At 42.7% G+C, this 19,767-nt stretch overlaps 6 non-coding genes across 6 annotated transcripts; all 6 read right to left on the bottom strand.

The window, feature by feature from the left end:
• Window positions 1-630: 630 nt before the first annotated feature.
• Window positions 631-703, bottom strand: trnar-ucg (transfer RNA arginine (anticodon UCG)). The gene has a single exon. It is a non-coding gene; the product is annotated as a tRNA-Arg (tRNA).
• A 1,133-nt stretch (window positions 704-1,836) lies between these two features.
• trnai-aau (transfer RNA isoleucine (anticodon AAU)) lies at window positions 1,837-1,909 on the bottom strand. The gene has a single exon. It is a non-coding gene; the product is annotated as a tRNA-Ile (tRNA).
• A 1,853-nt stretch (window positions 1,910-3,762) lies between these two features.
• trnai-aau (transfer RNA isoleucine (anticodon AAU)) lies at window positions 3,763-3,835 on the bottom strand. The gene has a single exon. It is a non-coding gene; the product is annotated as a tRNA-Ile (tRNA).
• Window positions 3,836-4,490: 655 nt separating this feature from the next.
• Window positions 4,491-4,563, bottom strand: trnar-ucg (transfer RNA arginine (anticodon UCG)). The gene has a single exon. It is a non-coding gene; the product is annotated as a tRNA-Arg (tRNA).
• A 1,130-nt stretch (window positions 4,564-5,693) lies between these two features.
• On the bottom strand, window positions 5,694-5,767 carry trnai-aau (transfer RNA isoleucine (anticodon AAU)). Its single transcript has one exon. It is a non-coding gene; the product is annotated as a tRNA-Ile (tRNA).
• A 1,855-nt stretch (window positions 5,768-7,622) lies between these two features.
• Window positions 7,623-7,696, bottom strand: trnai-aau (transfer RNA isoleucine (anticodon AAU)). Its single transcript has one exon. It is a non-coding gene; the product is annotated as a tRNA-Ile (tRNA).
• Window positions 7,697-19,767: the final 12,071 nt, after the last annotated feature.

The following is a 19,767-nucleotide window of genomic DNA, read 5'->3' on the forward strand; positions in this document are numbered from 1 at the left end:
TTTTCTCAAACTGCTAAGACAGAGTACAAAAGGATGTAGCTCCATTTGGGATATGGAGTGAGGTGGGAAAACCTTCCAGGTAAGAGGTGGTAAAGGGGAATGACTAATTGGTAAACTGCACATGTTGCATGGAACTGTTAGAGAATTGAATGTCTACTTTCTTTACTAATCAGGCCAGAGCTTTCAAACAAAAAGGGATTCAAACTTTTTACCGTCTGATCTGAAGTCAGACGCCTGGTCCGTTAGGTCATGTGCTCCCTAAGAAGTTAATAATTTATACAATTAAAAAGTTCCATGGGTTTATCTGACACGTAGAAGATAGCAAACCATTGTCATTAAGAAAAGCTATATATTGCTTATAGTTTCAGAACCTGACACATGGATTCTTATCTAAGGGCAGTATGGGGATTGAAACCATGACTATGGCATCATTAGCATCCCGCTCAAACCACCTGGGTAATCAGCCGATGTCTTCTTTGTTGCAAAATCTGCCTCAGAATTGAAGCACAAACATTTAGTTTGGTGGCCAACAGTGGAGGGGAATTACCTTAACTGATGGATCTCTCATGGTCCATGGGAGGAGTTAGTAGAGTTGATGCCTATATTGTATTCTCATTAGGTAAGAGCTTCCAACCACGAAGGGACTTGAACCCTTAATCTTCTGATCCGAAGTCAGACGCCTTGTCCATTAGGCCACGTGGTCCCGCATTTCATGTTTACAAATTGAAAAGTTCCATGGTTTAGCTGCTAAGTAGGAGATAGTTTACCAGTGTAGTAAAGACAAACATATAGCTTGGCTTCTGTGGAGGGGAATTAGGTTGAATGGTAGATGGCAGTCAGTCTCGCATTTGAGACTCACTGGAGGTTACGCCCACATTCTCCATAAAAATTCTTTCCTGCAGAGCAACATACATCTTCTCATATCAAACTTTATATCAGAGCCTGAGAGATGGAGGTGATGACACACAGATTCTTATCTCTGGCTGGTATGGGGATTGATCCCATGATTGTGACATTACTAGTGCCTTACTCTAACCATCAGAGGTAACTGGCCAGTTTCTTGGTCTTTTTTGGGAGCAAAATAAAAACAGAACAAAAGAGACTCCATTTGGGACTGTTAGTAAGGTGGGGTCACCTTCCAAGTTAGCATTAGGAAATTAATTCAATTGGTGGATCACTCACATTGCGTGGGAATGTTAATAGAATTAATGCCTACATTCTCTTCCGATCAGGCAAGAGCTTCCAGCCACAAAGGAACAGGAATCCTCAATGCTCTGATTCGAAGTTAGACGCCTTGTCCATTAGGCCACGTGGTCCCACAAAATTTAGTGTTTATGCTTGAAAAGTTCCATGGTTTAGCTGCTAAGTAGGAGATAGCTAACCATTGTCATAACGGCAAACTGTATGGCTGCTGGTTCGTTAGCTTGTGTGGGGGGGAAATTACCTGAATTGGTAGACCGCGTATGAGAGACTTTATGGAACGAATACCCACCTTCTACATAATGTTTGTTTTCCGCAGAGCAGCATATGCCTTCTTCTATCAAACATTGCATCATAGCCTGGGAGGTTGAAATGTCACATTTGTTTTTAATCATTGGCCTGTATGGGGATAAAGCCTTGACCTTGGCGTTTTTGGCAGCACACTCTAACCATCTGAGGCAACGGCTTCCCAGGTTGGTGTCAGTGCAGGGGAATCACCTTAACTTGAGGACCCCTTGCTTCTCATGCGAGACTGAGTGGACTTAATGTCCAAGGTCTCCACAGAATAATCTTCTTATATCAATGTTTGTAGAGAAAACTGAGCCATGGAGCTCATTAAGCATTAGTTCTGGTCATTGGCCAGTATGGGGATTGAACCCATGACCTTGGCGTTATTAGCACCACGCTCTAACCATCTGAGCTAACCGCCATGTTTTGAAGTCTGTTGGTGGTAAAACTTTTCTCAAACTGCTAAGACAGAGTACAAAAGGATGTAGCTCCATTTGGGATATGGAGTGAGGTGGGAAAACCTTCCAGGTAAGAGGTGGTAAAGGGAATGACTAATTGGTAAACTGCACATGTTGCATGGAACTGTTAGAGAATTGAATGTCTACTTTCTTTACTAATCAGGCCAGAGCTTTCAAACAAAAAGGGATTCAACTTTTACCGTCTGATCTGAAGTCAGACGCCTGGTCCGTTAGGTCATGTGCTCCTAAGAAGTTAATAATTTATACAATTAAAAAGTTCCATGGGTTTATCTGACACGTAGAAGATAGCAAACCATTGTCATTAAGAAAAGCTATATATTGCTTATAGTTTCAGAACCTGACACATGGATTCTTATCTAAGGGCAGTATGGGGATTGAAACCATGACTATGGCATCATTAGCATCCCGCTCAAACCACCTGGGTAATCAGCCGATGTCTTCTTTGTTGCAAAATCTGCCTCAGAATTGAAGCACAAACATTTAGTTTGGTGGCCAACAGTGAGGGGAATTACCTTAACTGATGGATCTCTCATGGTCCATGGGAGGAGTTAGTAGAGTTGATGCCTATATTGTATTCTCATTAGGTAAGAGCTTCCAACCACAAAGGGACTTGAACCCTTAATCTTCTGATCCAAGTCAGACGCCTTGTCCATTAGGCCACGTGGTCCCGCATTTCATGTTTACAAATTGAAAAGTTCCATGGTTTAGCTGCTAAGTAGGAGATAGTTTACCAGTGTAGTAAAGACAAACATATAGCTTGGCTTCTGTGGAGGGGAATTAGGTTGAATGGTAGATGGCAGTCAGTCTCGCATTTGAGACTCACTGGAGGTTACGCCCACATTCTCCATAAAAATTCTTTCCTGCAGAGCAACATACATCTTCTCATATCAAACTTTATATCAGAGCCTGAGAGATGGAGGTGATGACACATAGATTCTTATCTCTGGCTGGTATGGGGATTGATCCCATGATTGTGACATTACTAGTGCCTTACTCTAACCATCAGAGGTAACTGGCCAGTTTCTTGGTCTTTTTTGGGAGCAAAATAAAAACAGAACAAAAGAGACTCCATTTGGGACTGTTAGTAAGGTGGGGTCACCTTCCAAGTTAGCATTAGGAAATTAATTCAATTGGTGGATCACTCACATTGCGTGGGAATGTTAATAGAATTAATGCCTACATTCTCTTCCGATCAGGCAAGAGCTTCCAGCCACAAAGGAACAGGAATCCTCAATGCTCTGATTCGAAGTTAGACGCCTTGTCCATTAGGCCACGTGGTCCCACAAAATTTAGTGTTTATGCTTGAAAAGTTCCATGGTTTAGCTGCTAAGTAGGAGATAGCTAACCATTGTCATAACGGCAAACTGTATGGCTGCTGGTTCGTTAGCTTGTGGGGAAATTACCTGAATTGGTAGACCGCGTATGAGAGACTTTATGGAACGAATACCCACCTTCTACATAATGTTTGTTTTCTGCAGAGCAGCGTATGCCTTCTTCTATCAAACATTGCATCATAGCCTGGGAGGTTGAAATGTCACATTTGTTTTTAATCATTGGCCTGTATGGGGATAAAGCCTTGACCTTGGCATTTTTGGCAGCACACTCTAACCATCTGAGGCAACGGCTTCCCAGGTTGGTGTCAGTGCAGGGGAATCACCTTAACTTGAGGACCCCTCGCTTCTCATGCGAGACTGAGTGGACTTAATGTCCAAGGTCTCCACAGAATAATCTTCTTATATCAATGTTTGTAGAGAAAACTGAGCCATGGAGCTCATTAAGCATTAGTTCTGGTCATTGGCCAGTATGGGGATTGAACCCATGACCTTGGCGTTATTAGCACCACGCTCTAACCATCTGAGCTAACCGCCATGTTTTGAAGTCTGTTGGTGGTAAAACTTTTCTCAAACTGCTAAGACAGAGTACAAAGGATGTAGCTCCATTTGGGATATGGAGTGAGGTGGGAAAACCTTCCAGGTAAGAGGTGGTAAAGGGGAATGACTAATTGGTAAACTGCACATGTTGCATGGAACTGTTAGAGAATTGAATGTCTACTTTCTTTACTAATCAGGCCAGAGCTTTCAAACAAAAAGGGATTCAAACTTTTACCGCCTGATCTGAAGTCAGACGCCTGGTCCGTTAGGTCATGTGCTCCTAAGAAGTTAATAATTTATACAATTAAAAAGTTCCATGGGTTTATCTGACACGTAGAAGATAGCAAACCATTGTCATTAAGAAAAGCTATATATTGCTTATAGTTTCAGAACCTGACACATGGATTCTTATTTAAGGGCAGTATGGGGATTGAAACCATGACTATGGCATCATTAGCATCCCGCTCAAGCCACCTGGGTAATCAGCCGATGTCTTCTTTGTTGCAAAATCTGCCTCAGAATTGAAGCACAAACATTTAGTTTGGTGGCCAACAGTAGAGGGGAATTACCTTAACTGATGGATCTCTCATGGTCCATGGGAGGAGTTAGTAGAGTTGATGCCTATATTGTATTCTCATTAGGTAAGAGCTTCCAACCACGAAGGGACTTGAACCCTTAATCTTCTGATCCGAAGTCAGACGCCTTGTCCATTAGGCCACGTGGTCCCGCATTTCATGTTTACAAATTGAAAAGTTCCATGGTTTAGCTGCTAAGTAGGAGATAGTTTACCAGTGTAGTAAAGACAAACATATAGCTTGGCTTCTGTGGAGGGGAATTAGGTTGAATGGTAGATGGCAGTCAGTCTCGCATTTGAGACTCACTGGAGGTTACGCCACATTCTCCATAAAAATTCTTTCCTGCAGAGCAACATACATCTTCTCATATCAAACTTTATATCAGAGCCTGAGAGATGGAGGTGATGACACATAGATTCTTATCTCTGGCTGGTATGGGGATTGATCCCATGATTGTGACATTACTAGTGCCTTACTCTAACCATCAGAGGTAACTGGCCAGTTTCTTGGTCTTTTTTGGGAGCAAAATAAAAACAGAACAAAAGAGACTCCATTTGGGACTGTTAGTAAGGTGGGGTCACCTTCCAAGTTAGCATTAGGAAATTAATTCAATTGGTGGATCACTCACATTGCGTGGGAATGTTAATAGAATTAATGCCTACATTCTCTTCCGATCAGGCAAGAGCTTCCAGCCACAAAGGAACAGGAATCCTCAATGCTCTGATTCGAAGTTAGACGCCTTGTCCATTAGGCCACGTGGTCCCACAAAATTTAGTGTTTATGCTTGAAAAGTTCCATGGTTTAGCTGCTAAGTAGGAGATAGCTAACCATTGTCATAACGGCAAACTGTATGGCTGCTGGTTCGTTAGCTTGTGTGGGGGGGAAATTACCTGAATTGGTAGACCGCGTATGAGAGACTTTATGGAACGAATACCCACCTTCTACATAATGTTTGTTTTCCGCAGAGCAGCGTATGCCTTCTTCTATCAAACATTGCATCATAGCCTGGGAGGTTGAAATGTCACATTTGTTTTTAATCATTGGCCTGTATGGGGATAAAGCCTTGACCTTGGCGTTTTGGCAGCACACTCTAACCATCTGAGGCAACGGCTTCCCAGGTTGGTGTCAGTGCAGGGAATCACCTTAACTTGAGGACCCCTCGCTTCTCATGTGAGACTGAGTGGACTTAATGTCCAAGGTCTCCACAGAATAATCTTCTTATATCAATGTTTGTAGAGAAAACTGAGCCATGGAGCTCATTAAGCATTAGTTCTGGTCATTGGCCAGTATGGGGATTGAACCCATGACCTTGGCGTTATTAGCACCACGCTCTAACCATCTGAGCTAACCGGCCATGTTTTGAAGTCTGTTGGTGGTAAAACTTTTCTCAAACTGCTAAGACAGAGTACAAAAGGATGTAGCTCCATTTGGGATATGGAGTGAGGTGGGAAAACCTTCCAGGTAAGAGGTGGTAAAGGGAATGACTAATTGGTAAACTGCACATGTTGCATGGAACTGTTAGAGAATTGAATGTCTACTTTCTTTACTAATCAGGCCAGAGCTTTCAAACAAAAAGGGATTCAAACTTTTACCGTCTGATCTGAAGTCAGACGCCTGGTCCGTTAGGTCATGTGCTCCTAAGAAGTTAATAATTTATACAATTAAAAGTTCCATGGGTTTATCTGACACGTAGAAGATAGCAAACCATTGTCATTGAGAAAAGCTATATATTGCTTATAGTTTCAGAACCTGACACATGGATTCTTATCTAAGGGCAGTATGGGGATTGAAACCATGACTATGGCATCATTAGCATCCCGCTCAAACCACCTGGGTAATCAGCCGATGTCTTCTTTGTTGCAAAATCTGCCTCAGAATTGAAGCACAAACATTTAGTTTGGTGGCCAACAGTGGAGGGGAATTACCTTAACTGATGGATCTCTCATGGTCCATGGAGGAGTTAGTAGAGTTGATGCCTATATTGTATTCTCATTAGGTAAGAGCTTCCAACCACGAAGGACTTGAACCCTTAATCTTCTGATCCGAAGTCAGACGCCTTGTCCATTAGGCCACGTGGTCCCGCATTTCATGTTTACAAATTGAAAAGTTCCATGGTTTAGCTGCTAAGTAGGAGATAGTTTACCAGTGTAGTAAAGACAAACATATAGCTTGGCTTCTGTGGAGGGGAATTAGGTTGAATGGTAGATGGCAGTCAGTCTCGCATTTGAGACTCACTGGAGGTTACGCCACATTCTCCATAAAAATTCTTTCCTGCAGAGCAACATACATCTTCTCATATCAAACTTTATATCAGAGCCTGAGAGATGGAGGTGATGACACATAGATTCTTATCTCTGGCTGGTATGGGGATTGATCCCATGATTGTGACATTACTAGTGCCTTACTCTAACCATCAGAGGTAACTGGCCAGTTTCTTGGTCTTTTTTGGGAGCAAAATAAAAACAGAACAAAAGAGACTCCATTTGGGACTGTTAGTAAGGTGGGGTCACCTTCCAAGTTAGCATTAGGAAATTAATTCAATTGGTGGATCACTCACATTGCGTGGGAATGTTAATAGAATTAATGCCTACATTCTCTCTTCCGATCAGGCAAGAGCTTCCATCCACTAAGGGACATGAACCCTCAATGCTCTGATTCGAAGTTAGACGCCTTGTCCATTAGGCCACGTGGTCCCACAAAATTTAGTGTTTATGCTTGAAAAGTTCCATGGTTTAGCTGCTAAGTAGGAGATAGCTAACCATTGTCATAACGGCAAACTGTATGGCTGCTGGTTCGTTAGCTTGTGTGGGTGGGAAATTACCTGAATTGGTAGACCGCGTTTGAGAGACTTTATGGAACGAATACCCACCTTCTACATAATGTTTGTTTTCCCAGAGCAGCGTATGCCTTCTTCTATCAAACATTGCATCATAGCCTGGGAGGTTGAAATGTCACATTTGTTTTTAATCATTGGCCTGTATGGGGATAAAGCCTTGACCTTGGCGTTTTTGGCAGCACACTCTAACCATCTGAGGCAACGGCTTCCCAGGTTGGTGTCAGTGGAGGAATCACCTTAACTTGAGGACCCTCGCTTCTCATGCGAGACTGAGTGGACTTAATGTCCATGGTCTCCACAGAATAATCTTCTTATATCAATGTTTGTAGAGAAAACTGAGCCATGGAGCTCATTAAGCATTAGTTCTGGTCATTGGCCAGTATGGGGATTGAACCCATGACCTTGGCGTTATTAGCACCACGCTCTAACCATCTGAGCTAACCGGCCATGTTTTGAAGTCTGTTGGTGGTAAAACTTTTCTCAAACTGCTAAGACAGAGTACAAAAGGATGTAGCTCCATTTGGGATATGGAGTGAGGTGGGAAAACCTTCCAGGTAAGAGGTGGTAAAGGGGAATGACTAATTGGTAAACTGCACATGTTGCATGGAACTGTTAGAGAATTGAATGTCTACTTTCTTTACTAATCAGGCCAGAGCTTTCAAACAAAAAGGGATTCAAACTTTTTACCGTCTGATCTGAAGTCAGACGCCTGGTCCGTTAGGTCATGTGCTCCCTAAGAAGTCAATAATTTATACAATTAAAAAGTTCCATGGGTTTATCTGACACGTAGAAGATAGCAAACCATTGTCATTAAGAAAAACTATATAGCTGGCCAGTTGGCTTCTGTGGGGGGAAATCAGGTTGAATGGCAGACGGTTCGCTCTGTTTTCGAGCGATGGCGAAGATAGATGTAGCTTCATACTTAGCTAAAAAGGGAAGAGATGTTCGCGTTTCTTTTTGCTGGACAGGTATTTTTAGTTTTCCTCTAATGTAACATAGGCAATAACGTTATATATGACAACACAGCATCCAGTTGCTAACGGTTAGCCTACTGTAGCCTAACGTTGCCTGAGCCTCTTTATTATTATCCTTGTTTGTTGACAGTCATCAGTACTATCTCACATTAGCGTTTACGTTATATTCTAAAACTCATCAGTCATCACTGACCCCGGATAAGTTTCAAAACTCTGGGCTTGCATTTGATTGTGCAGGACAGACAACATTATGTTCAGTTTGCTTCAAATATAACATATAATTTTATATGACAAAACAGCATCCAGTTGCTAATGGCTAATGTTCGCCTACTGTAGCATAGTCTCTGAAACATTAATGTTATCTTCCTTGTGCATTTCTACTTTCTAGTAATGTTAACGCTACTATCTAACGTTAGCACTGTAGCCTTATTCTAAAAGTCATCAGTCATCACTGACTCCAGTTGAGTCTTAAAACTCCGGGGTTGCGTTTGATTGTCTTGGTTGTAACGTTACACTCGCTCTCCTCTTCCGTGTATCTAACGTTACCTTTCCAACAGCTACGTCTATCATAGACGTAATGGGGACGTAATGGAGGAGGGGGGAGTAGGCATTTGGAGGGAGGTGGAGTTGTGGATGTTCAAATTGTGTTGTGCTGTGTGAAATGCAAGAAGGGTAAGAGTAGCTTTAATGCCTGTAGCAGTATGATATGCTGCTGTGGCTGAATGCAGGCAAGCCTGCTGCGCTGCACTTTGCCTGGCTCATTAGCCTATCAGTGTACAGGGCAAGGGTGTAAAAGGAGGCTGTGTCCCTCCCTCACTCTCTCACTTCCTGGCTCAAAGGCCCTCCCGCTTCCTGGCCTTCCACTTTCTCCTCTGCAGTTTGTTTGTTTTTAGCTTGCATTAGTTTCTGTATTGAACAGCTCACCTCCTTGTGTTTATAGTGGTCCTTCGTGGTCAAGGTGATTGCTGCTTATCTTTGTTGTTCGCCATAGGCATTTAAAAGACCAGAGGGGTATTCCAGGTAGAAGGTTCAATAAACTCTGAGTCTTAGAGGTCATTTACACATTGCCGGCTATTTTCATAAACGGACATTTCACCGTCTCCGTTTTCAAAAAGATGTTCGTTTACACTTACCCGTGTATATATACACATGAGCATGCCAAATCTGTAGGTGGCAGTGTACCGAGAAGCTCAAGCCTTCCATGTATCCATTGTCACCATAGCAACATAGGTCGCACTTTTGACACAGGCGCAAATTATGGCGCATACTGTGACGTCGGCTGCCTATAACTCCGTTTATCTCCATTTATCTCAGTTTACATGCAAACGCGCGACCGGAGTTTTCCAAAATCTCCACTCTGGCCGGAGTTTTTTGAAAGATTCGTTTTCAGAGGAGAAATCTCCGTTTGCGTGTAAACGAAGGGCACAAACGAAGGAAGATGTCTCCGTTTATCAAAATCACCGTGTACGTGTAAACGGCCTCTAATCCTGAACTCTGAGTTGACTTACTCTGAGATGGGAAACTCTGAGTATCCGGTTCCAGAACAGTTGATTTGAATTAGTTCAATCAACTCTGAGTAGGTACACCTTGAGCTAAGCCCGTGCACAACCACAATAAAAAGCCATCATCAGTGGAGCCCCAATACCTCCGGTCACCATGGCAATTGGAGAGAAAAAGCGATCAACTTATTTTACACCTGTGGAATTGGAGGTGCTCATGAATGCCTACAGCAAATATTAACATATATTTCATAAAAACAGTAAGTAGTAAGAGAGAGAGGCAACATGGGAGAAAACTGCTGCCCAAGTCAATGCGTAAGTTTGAATGCACTAGTCCATTAATTTCATATTTAACCACACTTAATTAAAATTGTAGCTTACAGGTGAAAAAGTGGTTTTGAATAAAATCTGATTTTCATGTAGGTGCAATCTCACAGCAGAAAAACACACTTGGAAGCAGCTTAAAATGACATATAAAGACATCGTTCAAACAGGTAAGGCATATTTGACTTGGCCATGACTGTACCTTTCTTTAGTTTGATTCATATTTGATTTATTAAACAAAGTAGCTTAAATAACCATCATTCATAACCATCATTCAGTGGCTATTTCATTATGTACTGTAGGTCACTAGTAATTTAAACCCCCCAAAAATACTGTTTCAACTTGTGTGTCCTCTTGCCTAATATCCTGCTTAGTAACATTTGAGTTCTACTCAGCCAACAGAAAGAAGGCAGAGGCCGCAAAACGTCACCAATATCATATAAAAAGCTACTATTCCCAAAAAAACGTTGCCCGATGCACATTTGCTCTGATGAAAACACACGTCCGTATTGTGTCAGATTTGATATGCGTGGCCGGTAAATGATAGAGCCTAATGAAAAAAACGGTACCGTTCAAACAGATATTCATTGGGGAAGACAGCACATCTAAACGGGGTCTGAAGATCCGCTCCCGACGTAAAGCATTGTGAATTAATTCTGCCTTGATATCGATCAGATTTCCTACATACGAACAACCCATGTGTGTCTGCCAGCTTGCTTCAGGCTCGGCAGTAGGGAGGAGACAGGGTGAACTCAGGGTTTCTTATAGAAAACCTGCCAGCCAACAGGTTAGGTTCACAGAGTCAGTTGCCATGGTGATTGACTCAGATTTGACTTAGCTCTCTGTCTGGAACTGAAAACCCAGAGTTTCCCTCATTTCAGGGTTAACACACTCAGACTTTTCACTAAACCCGCTTTCTGGAATACCCCACAGGTATGCACACCTTAGTGTTTACATTCGGCTCTAACAATAGCCTGTTAGCCCAGGTACTAAACACCTCACCTGTCCGTTTTTCGTAGCAGACCCTGAACGTATCACCAGCGCACCAGATACCAGATACAGTGCAGAGCCTCCTCGTCTCTCTCCTCTCACTGACGACCGCCCATCAGGACCTGTGGCTGAACTCTCTGAACATTAAAATAAGTTCGGGAACACTGCTGCTTTGCCTAGCCTTGGTGTGCGGTGGCTGCTTTGCCTGGGACTGCTCTGTCGCTCTGCTACATAGACTACAGCTGCTTCGCTCGCCGCTTGCTGCTGCTGCTTACTATTGTGACTGTCTTCTTCAAGTCACTGCTCGGCCCCCGGTCCTCCGGCGTCAGGCTTTGTCCCCTAGCGGCCGGCTTCAGTGGCAGTTGCCCATTCGGGACTGTGTGTGTGTTTGTGTGTGTGTGTGGGTGGGTGTGTGTGGGTGTGTGTGTGTGGATGCGTAGGTGTTTGTGTTTTAAATTTGTTGGTCACTTATCATTTAGTTTTCATCTCAATTAAATGATTATGTTCATTTGTTGATTTAGTATCTCTAGCCAGAGGCCCTTTTCTTTGTTTACTCTTTGTTTTTTTGTTGTTTGCTAAGTTGCTAATAATGAAATAGCTTAATGATTTTTGTTTCATAATTTCTATTGAGTTTCAGTCCTAGGCTGTTAATACTTTTTGGGTTTTTTTGTGTTTGGACACCTGTTATTATACTTTTTTATAAGGGATTTGCATCAGTTTATGTTGTGTTAAACTAATTGTGTTCTCCCCTCTCCCTGTAGTTGCTGAGAGCCAACGGTGGTGGCAGTGTCCCAGGTGGTTGTTTCCCTTTGTTTGCTGTGTGATCCTGGTTTTGGTTTTCTATGCTGTGTGAGTGTCACGTACCAGTGGGGTGCTCCTCATTTATTTTGGACTTCCTTCCCCCAGTTTGCCCTTTACTGTCAGTAAGCGTCAGCCACTGGAGCAGGGTGTAACAATTTAGTTCTTTTAAATCATTTTTAACATATTTTGTGACAAACAATTACATAAATTTGGTAATATTTGTTAAACTTTGAACCACGTCTCCTGCTCTTCCTTGTACAACTTACCTGTGTGCCTGTGAGTGGTGTTGTCGGTTTTCTTTTCAAATTTCACAAGGTTAAATCTTTGCAATAACCCTTTATCTCCCTCATACTGCCACACCTACATTCTGTTCTGATCAGGCAAGAGCCTCTAGCTACAAAGGAACGTGAATCCTCAATCCTCTGATTTGAAGTTAGATACCTGTTTTAGCTGCTAAGGAGGAGATAGCTTACTACTGTAGTAAAGGCAAACATATAGCTTGCTTCCCATGTGAGACTGAGTGGACGTAATGCCCACATTCTCCTTAATATATTTGTTTTCTACAGAGCAATAAACATCTATTTATATCAAACTTTGTTTCAGAACCTGACACATGGAGCTCAGGACACATGGGTTCTTATCTAAGAGCAGTATGGGGATTGAAACCATGACCTTGGCTTTATTACTATCACACTCAAACCATCTGGGTAATCAGCCGAAGTCTCTTATGTTGCAAAAATTGAACTCAGAATAAAGAAAACGGGCACTCAATTTAGTATGTTTTATTTAGTGGTCTGGCTAGTGTTAGTGGAGGGGGATTTTGTTCTGTCTCTGTACACTACTGACATTGAGTGGTTTTGTCGTTAAGCTCACTGACGGCGACAATAAGTTTGTTCTCCATTTCACATTCTGGGCGATGTCAGGAGAATCTCAACACTGATAGGCTTTCACGACATAACATCACACAAAGTTTTTGCTGAAGTTTAAGTTTGCTCCACAGTTCAACTCATGCAGAAGCATATTCACATCACTGCATTGACTTTATATGTCATCACACCATGTAAAAAATCACTTTTTGAACACACCTTAAGACAGCATGAATCATGCCCACAATCATGCCCATCATCACCCACAAAACTGTCAATAACGCGACCCTGGTGGTCACAGACTGCCTGGACACCCTTGACGGGTACAACTTACTGTTTTGGTAATCGTGACCATCTGGGCAACTGGGACATAATTCTAATGTGGCTGCTGTCTATTGCCCCAGCCAAGCCAGCCAAGGAAAACCATTGCCGAAGGCAAACAAACTTTGAGAGGACAGCCACCATCTCACCCACCGTCCTATGGCTGACCCTGTGGACACTCAAAAGAGGCCTATCAAAATCCCTGGAGACAACCCCATAAGCAGAGCCACTGGCCAGCCACATCAAGAACACCAGAGTCTCTAAAGTCGAGCCCTGTCCACCCTGCCTCTCCATCTCCAGGGCCACCAGGAACAGCTGTTGCAAACTCAGTTTGTGGTGTAGATTTAAATGTGGTAGTCTGACCTTAAGTGTGTTGATTTGGAAGTCTGGTATTTGGTTTTGCCTGCTTATATGAATTAAATAAATGAAACAAACCTTTAAAAAAGAGGGGAAAAAAGCTCAGAGTCAGGAAGTTCAAATCCTGACACACCAATGCATTCAAATACTTCAGCAGCAGCTTTGCAGATGGCTGTCAGAGATCAGGATTAGAACAGCAGAAAGGATTCAGGTGAAGAACGGGCCAACTTATGAGAGAATCGCCAAAGGACTGACTAGCCTACACGTTTTGTTACTTGCTCACGCCCTCCATTGCCCTGAAAAAGGCGCATTCTGTTTAAACAAATTAGGTAGGCGCCATTTTGCCGCACTCCCCAATTTTGTTTTTATACTGCCAATGCTGAAAAAAGACTGATTGGGCTTTCCTGCAAATTTGCACAATTCCTATCTAAAAAGGGCTAATGGCTGAGAACTGGTGTTCAAGTTTCTCAGCATACAACAATTTAGCTTCCGTCACCGCCTTTCTAAACCTGTACTTTGACTCTTTAAACCTCTTCTTGTCCCCACTCCTGAACGCCTCTTACTTCAGGCGCCTCAACTGTCTGAGTTTAGGACTAAACCAGGGTTTGTCATTGTTATACCTCACCGTGGTGCGTGATGGTATACAGCAGTCCTCACAGAAGCTGATGTATGATGTCACAGCCTCTGTGTACTCATCTAGACTATTGGTGGCGGTCCTGAAAACATCCCAGTCAGTGGTGTCCAAATACGCCTGAAGATCCTCCACAGCATCACTGCTCCACTTCTTAGATGACCTCACAACAGGTTTACAGAGCTTTAACTTCTGCCTGTATGAGGGAATCAGGTGGACGGTGTTGTGGTCAGAGTGGCCCAGTGCAGCGCGGGGGATGGGGTGATAGGCGTTGACAGTTGTGTAACAGTGATCCAGGATATTCTCCTCTCTGGTCGGAAATTTTCTAAACTGTTGGTATTTGGGGAGTTCATGGGTGAGGTTACCTTTGTTAAAGTCACCAAGGACAATAACTAAGGAGTCTGGGTAAGTCCGCTCCACACACGGTACCTGGTCAACGAGCGTGCGCTGTGCCTCTTGCACGTTGGCTCTGAAAAGTCGGAAGCCTGCCTGCACGATATGAGACCGTTTGTACTTGTGTGTTTTAAATAATAATGTTGCTGTCATACAGCATGTGTTTGTGAAGTACTGATCATACGACTGGATAAATGAGACTTGGAATATACTGCACAAGTTGTGTGAGAGTTTTTAAACGGAAGGTTTAGTTGCTGTTGTTAAACGGTGTCCCCATTTACTTAAATTAATAAAGAATATTCACCTTTTTTGGAAGCATGTGACAAAACTTAGATTAAACTTTAATTAAACTTAACACAGGGTGAGTAATTGATATGCAAATAGTCGTTTTGTAGGTAAAGTATTCCTTTAATCAGCACAGGTTCTGCTCTGATATAACAATTCTAACATTACACAATTATCTTTATCATTATTATATACAATTGTACAGATGTTTGGAGCCTATCCCAGATGACATTGGGCGAGTTTACTGAAATCAAATCCAGATTGACTACACAATTCTTACGCGTGACATGGATTGTATGGGTGGTGATGTATTTCCTGGTCGGTTTTGGTGGGCCGGTCTGAGTCAAAGGTCCCAAGCTGATTTGTATTCCCACACAGCTCCTGATTCAAACTGCGATCTCTTGCAGTCATTAGGTGCTCCAATTGTCTCCTAATCAGAGTTGGTATAGAGTACTTTGATTACTTTTTGCAGTAACAAGTAACCTAACGCGTTAGTTTGCTGTTTGAGTAATCAAATACTTAAGTACATTTTCAAACAAGACATCAGTTACTTCCGTTACTTTTAGAACGCTGGTCCTTCAGCTCTGAAACAGCAACGGCTGTCGTTTGGTTCTAATAACGGAGATAACGTTAAACCTATCAGTCCGAAAGAAGCCACGGAGCTTGTGGCTCGCTACGTGGTTGGAGAAATGCTGTCTAAATAGGTGGAGTAGGACTGGCTGACAGACATATTTCAGACTCAGGACTTGGATTATGCCTGGTACACACTACACACTGGTACTCACCAATTATCCCCAGTCGTCGTTCACAGCGTGTGTGATGTCATCGGGTTATTCTTGTCCTATTTTTATTACTTTCACTATTACTTGAGTCACTGTGTCTGTTCATGTGCCAGCTGACATGTTGTTGTAGTCACCTAAAAGCATCAGCAGATGGCAGGAGCTACATTTGAAGCACCATAAGTAAACTATCAAGCTACTGTATCTGCCACAGGAAGTTCTGACAAATGTTTCAGAATAAAAGTCTATTTAGAAAATGGAGGGATTCTCTCAGCCGAGGTTACAAGGGGCTTTTAATTTGAAACAATCGTTGAGTTTGAAATGACAGTGCAAACTTTACAAAGACAGCGGATCGGATAAAAGTAAATATATAAACACACAGAGGGATTAATAAATAACGGACCGTCTATAATGTAGTTTGTTTCAAATGAAGCTGGGAGCCTCTGTAGTTGTGGTGAGTAAAAGCCCCGCCGCTATTTCTTAATGTTATTACTTTATGTCCGACCGTGAGGATGTACCATTGTTTGCTAGCTTGATGCTAATGACAGTAACGCTAACTCAGTGGGTTGACAAAGTGCCTCTGCTGTTTCACACCATCATTTCCCCTTTTACTCTGTGTGGTAACATCCCTAGAGGAAATATTAAAAATGCTGGGGTGTTGTTGTCATACAGTTGTCTACGGCAGCAGATCGTTGTGTGTTTCTACTGGTCACAGTGACGGCTGTCGCTGGCTGCTAGCCAGGGGTGGAGCAGTGATTTTAAATGTGGGGGTGTTCCAGTGGTGGCACATGAGCACCACATCCTGCCTGCCTTTGGCAGTTTCCCTCTCCAAAATTAATGCTCCCAGACAGTATTCAGAGGTTCTTCCAACATAGAGTCGGTCATTATGAACTGAGAGTCATTCATTATGAACATGCATATTTATTAAAACAAATTTAATCTGTTATCAATTTTTAATATGAACATATACCAAACCATATCATTGTAGGCTACCTGAGAACTGAGACAAGACTAACAAACTGATTAATCCAGGTATGTCTGACCATTGTTGTGACTAGCACTGAGGTCAGACACACCTGGATTAATCAGTTTGTCCAGTAATGTAAGACAGGAAATAAAGGAGCTGGTTCAAGTTCAGGAGGTAGTGGAGCTGGACATAAAGCCTAAGCTTTCAGTCTGAGGACCTTCGTCAGGGTAACAGTCTGCACCTGAGAAAAAGAACAGATTTATGTGGTTGATCAAGGGGATCTGCAACGCCTGTGCTGTGCCACGCCCACTTAGATGGGAGATGTAGTTCAAAAGCAGAGTGTGTAGTCCTCTCTGCACAGCAATAACTTTCGAGTACAGGAAACACTCCACTCCCAACCCTTTATTTAGGGGTATGCATAGATTCAATCTTCTATTTGTTATACTGTGTGTATATATGTATATATTTTTTTTCTCTGTTTTTTCTCTATTGTCTAGTTGTTATGTGCGCATGGTTCTTGTGGAGTGTTTCCTGTGATTGGGTGAATGTCCGTTCAATTTGACCAATGCCTTTTCATGCAGCATAAGTGGGGGTGAGATGCGCTCCATTTTTGTATGCTGGTGCACTGTCAGGGTGGGCAAATGGGTTTACCTTTGGAAAATGTGTGGGGGGTGAAAATGTGTGTGTGTGTGTGTGTGTGTGTGTGGGGCATTTGACCAAAATGCACACAGAAGAACTAATGTTCATTTTAAATGGATGAGGGTCATGTTGTTACAGCAGCTAGTCAAAGCACAGAAGCTCCAGTTTATTACAGTTCATTTCAAATCTAGTGCTGCACAGGTCTGACCCATTCATGCACTCACATACAGTGGTTACCACTTTGTATTAAAATCAACTGCTTATATTAATAATAGCGTGATGATATAGAGTAAGTAAATAGCCTAAACCTTTTTAAATAAATGAATAGCCTTGGACAAAGGGAGCGTCAGGCAGAGGATCGAAGTCTAGGCTAATCATTATGAGATATGGATAATTATGTGTGGGCCTATGATATGAAACACAATAAATGTTGAGGTTAGCAAAACAATCTGAATGCCGTGTGAGTCAGTCACTATGACGAGTGCAAATTAATACACTGGAGCTGGAGGACCCACCTGCAGGTTCCCGCTGTGCCAGTCAGCTACAACAGCACCAGCGAGAGAGTTATGCACAAGAACAGGACTGTGTGCCGGCGTTGCTCTGCAGTTGTAGGGAAGATGAAACTAACAACACCCAGATGTGTTGATCACCAGGACGAAGAAATAATGAACCACAGGCCAGCTTCTTATCCCCAGTGCTTTCAGGCAGCCTTAGGACGCAAAAGCAGAACAGATATGTCGTATGCCGTTATATTAATGGAAACACAATCATCATGATAACGCACAGTATGATGTAGACAATGTAGACAACAATAAACTATATAAAAATAAATACATAAATAATAAATGAGTCAATAAATAAATTCATATGCCATTAAATTGCACCAAAAATGCATAAAAAAATAAATGTAGGCGTTAATTAACTGATAAAATTAGTCTTTTTTTTACATTCACATTCCTGCACACATTTTAACATTTACAGTCCTTCACACACTCTTTGTACATTTACATTCCTTCAGACATTTAAAGGACCAGTGTGTAATATTTGGCATGGTTTATTGTCAAATCTGAATCTGAATCTTCTACCCATTAATATGTTTATATAAGTGTATAATCGCTATAAAATAAAATTCGTTTGGTTTTCTTAGCCTTATAATTATGCTTTATATATATATATATATATAGCAAGGGCCTTGCTTTAGAGAGGTCACCATCTTGCGCCACCATGTATGTAAGGCAGCCCTAGCGGACAATCCAGCCAACCAGAGAACCACACTTACCACGCAACAGGAGAGAATGAACCCGAACCGTCACCTGCGAGGAAAAGAAGACGCAACTTCACTCCTTGTGATGCACTCTCTGCGGCGCTTTTCCTCCTGATGATATATCTCCCCAACGATGGTAGCACTGAATCCCATTCTGTGCATTCAGCCTCTCTTCTTGCCTGCTCAGTGTACTCCGGCTCTCATCTGTGCACTCCGGCTCCTGGCTCTGGGTCTGTGTCCGCCACAAGAAACTCTTCAAAATCGCGTTCAAAGTCGTCCATTGCAGCTACTATAGTCCGGAGATATTGCTAGGCTAAATAAACAGCTGAGCTCTGTTTACAGGCTACGCTGTCAGTCAGTGTGCGGGCTGGAGATTGGTGGAGCAGAGAGGGGAGGGGGTACCCGCTAGGTATGGTAAACGAGTATGTGTGTATGGAGTGTGTGTGTTACGCTAGAAGAGTCAGAGTTTGGGACGGAGTCTTTTACCCCCTGGAGTGTTACCAGAGTTTTTGGAGTGCTCAAATAAACGGGCCTTTTTCCTGAACGCTCCTCTGGTCTCCTGCTCATGAGGGATTCATTACAATATCGTAACATGGTTTAGATTTCTAAATAAACATTCACCTTGTCGCTAGATAGACCTACTCCTGAAAAACTCGTGTCTGCGCAAGGCTTTTTGTCCCTACGAGGCCACCGTCATTTACCCGATGGGAGGGGTGAGCAAGTGAGCCCTGCAATCTAGAATTTGACCACTGATGTCACTGTTTTCAACCCATTTTACACACTGGCCCTTTAATACAATTTATACATTTACATTCCTTCCTGAGTTCTTTTCACATTTACATTTCTTCATGCATGCAGAAAGGCATGAAGAAGTGTAAATGCAAATGAGGGGGCTGTCCAAAGTGTGTCATGGGGTGAACTTTTTGCCTATTGGTTGATTGACACCTGAGTGCATGGATCGACTATACATGCCTTGCTCCCCACAGCCACAGCCAGCTTAGAGGGAACCTCAGAGGATTGTGATGGCTGGGGCCGCTAGAGGCTCGGTCTCTGAACTTCTCAGAGAGGCAGCAGACAGGTTGGAGGAGTTGGAGCGCGTTAAGTATGAAATACTGAAATGTGACTGAAATGCAGACAGGTTGGAGGAGTTTAGTGGTGGGCAAAGCAGTTCTTTAGATGTTACTGAACCACTAGAATCAGTTCATTAAAAAGATTCGTTCAAAAGATTCGTTCACCAAATCGTTCAGTGCTTGACAGGAGGAGCCCTGACTGTGTACTGTGTAGTCTGACTCACTGAACTGATACAGGGCTGAGCTGCTGCTGCGTCTGCCCTGCATTGGTGAGCCTAACGTTTTCAGTTTGTTTATCCGGAAACTAAGTCTGTTAAAACAATGGGGAGGTGTGTGATTGTGTTCATGTGGCTTGACT

The sequence above is a fragment of the Epinephelus fuscoguttatus genome, linkage group LG14, assembly GCF_011397635.1.
Source record: "Epinephelus fuscoguttatus linkage group LG14, E.fuscoguttatus.final_Chr_v1".
Taxonomy (NCBI): Eukaryota; Metazoa; Chordata; class Actinopteri; order Perciformes; family Serranidae; genus Epinephelus; species Epinephelus fuscoguttatus.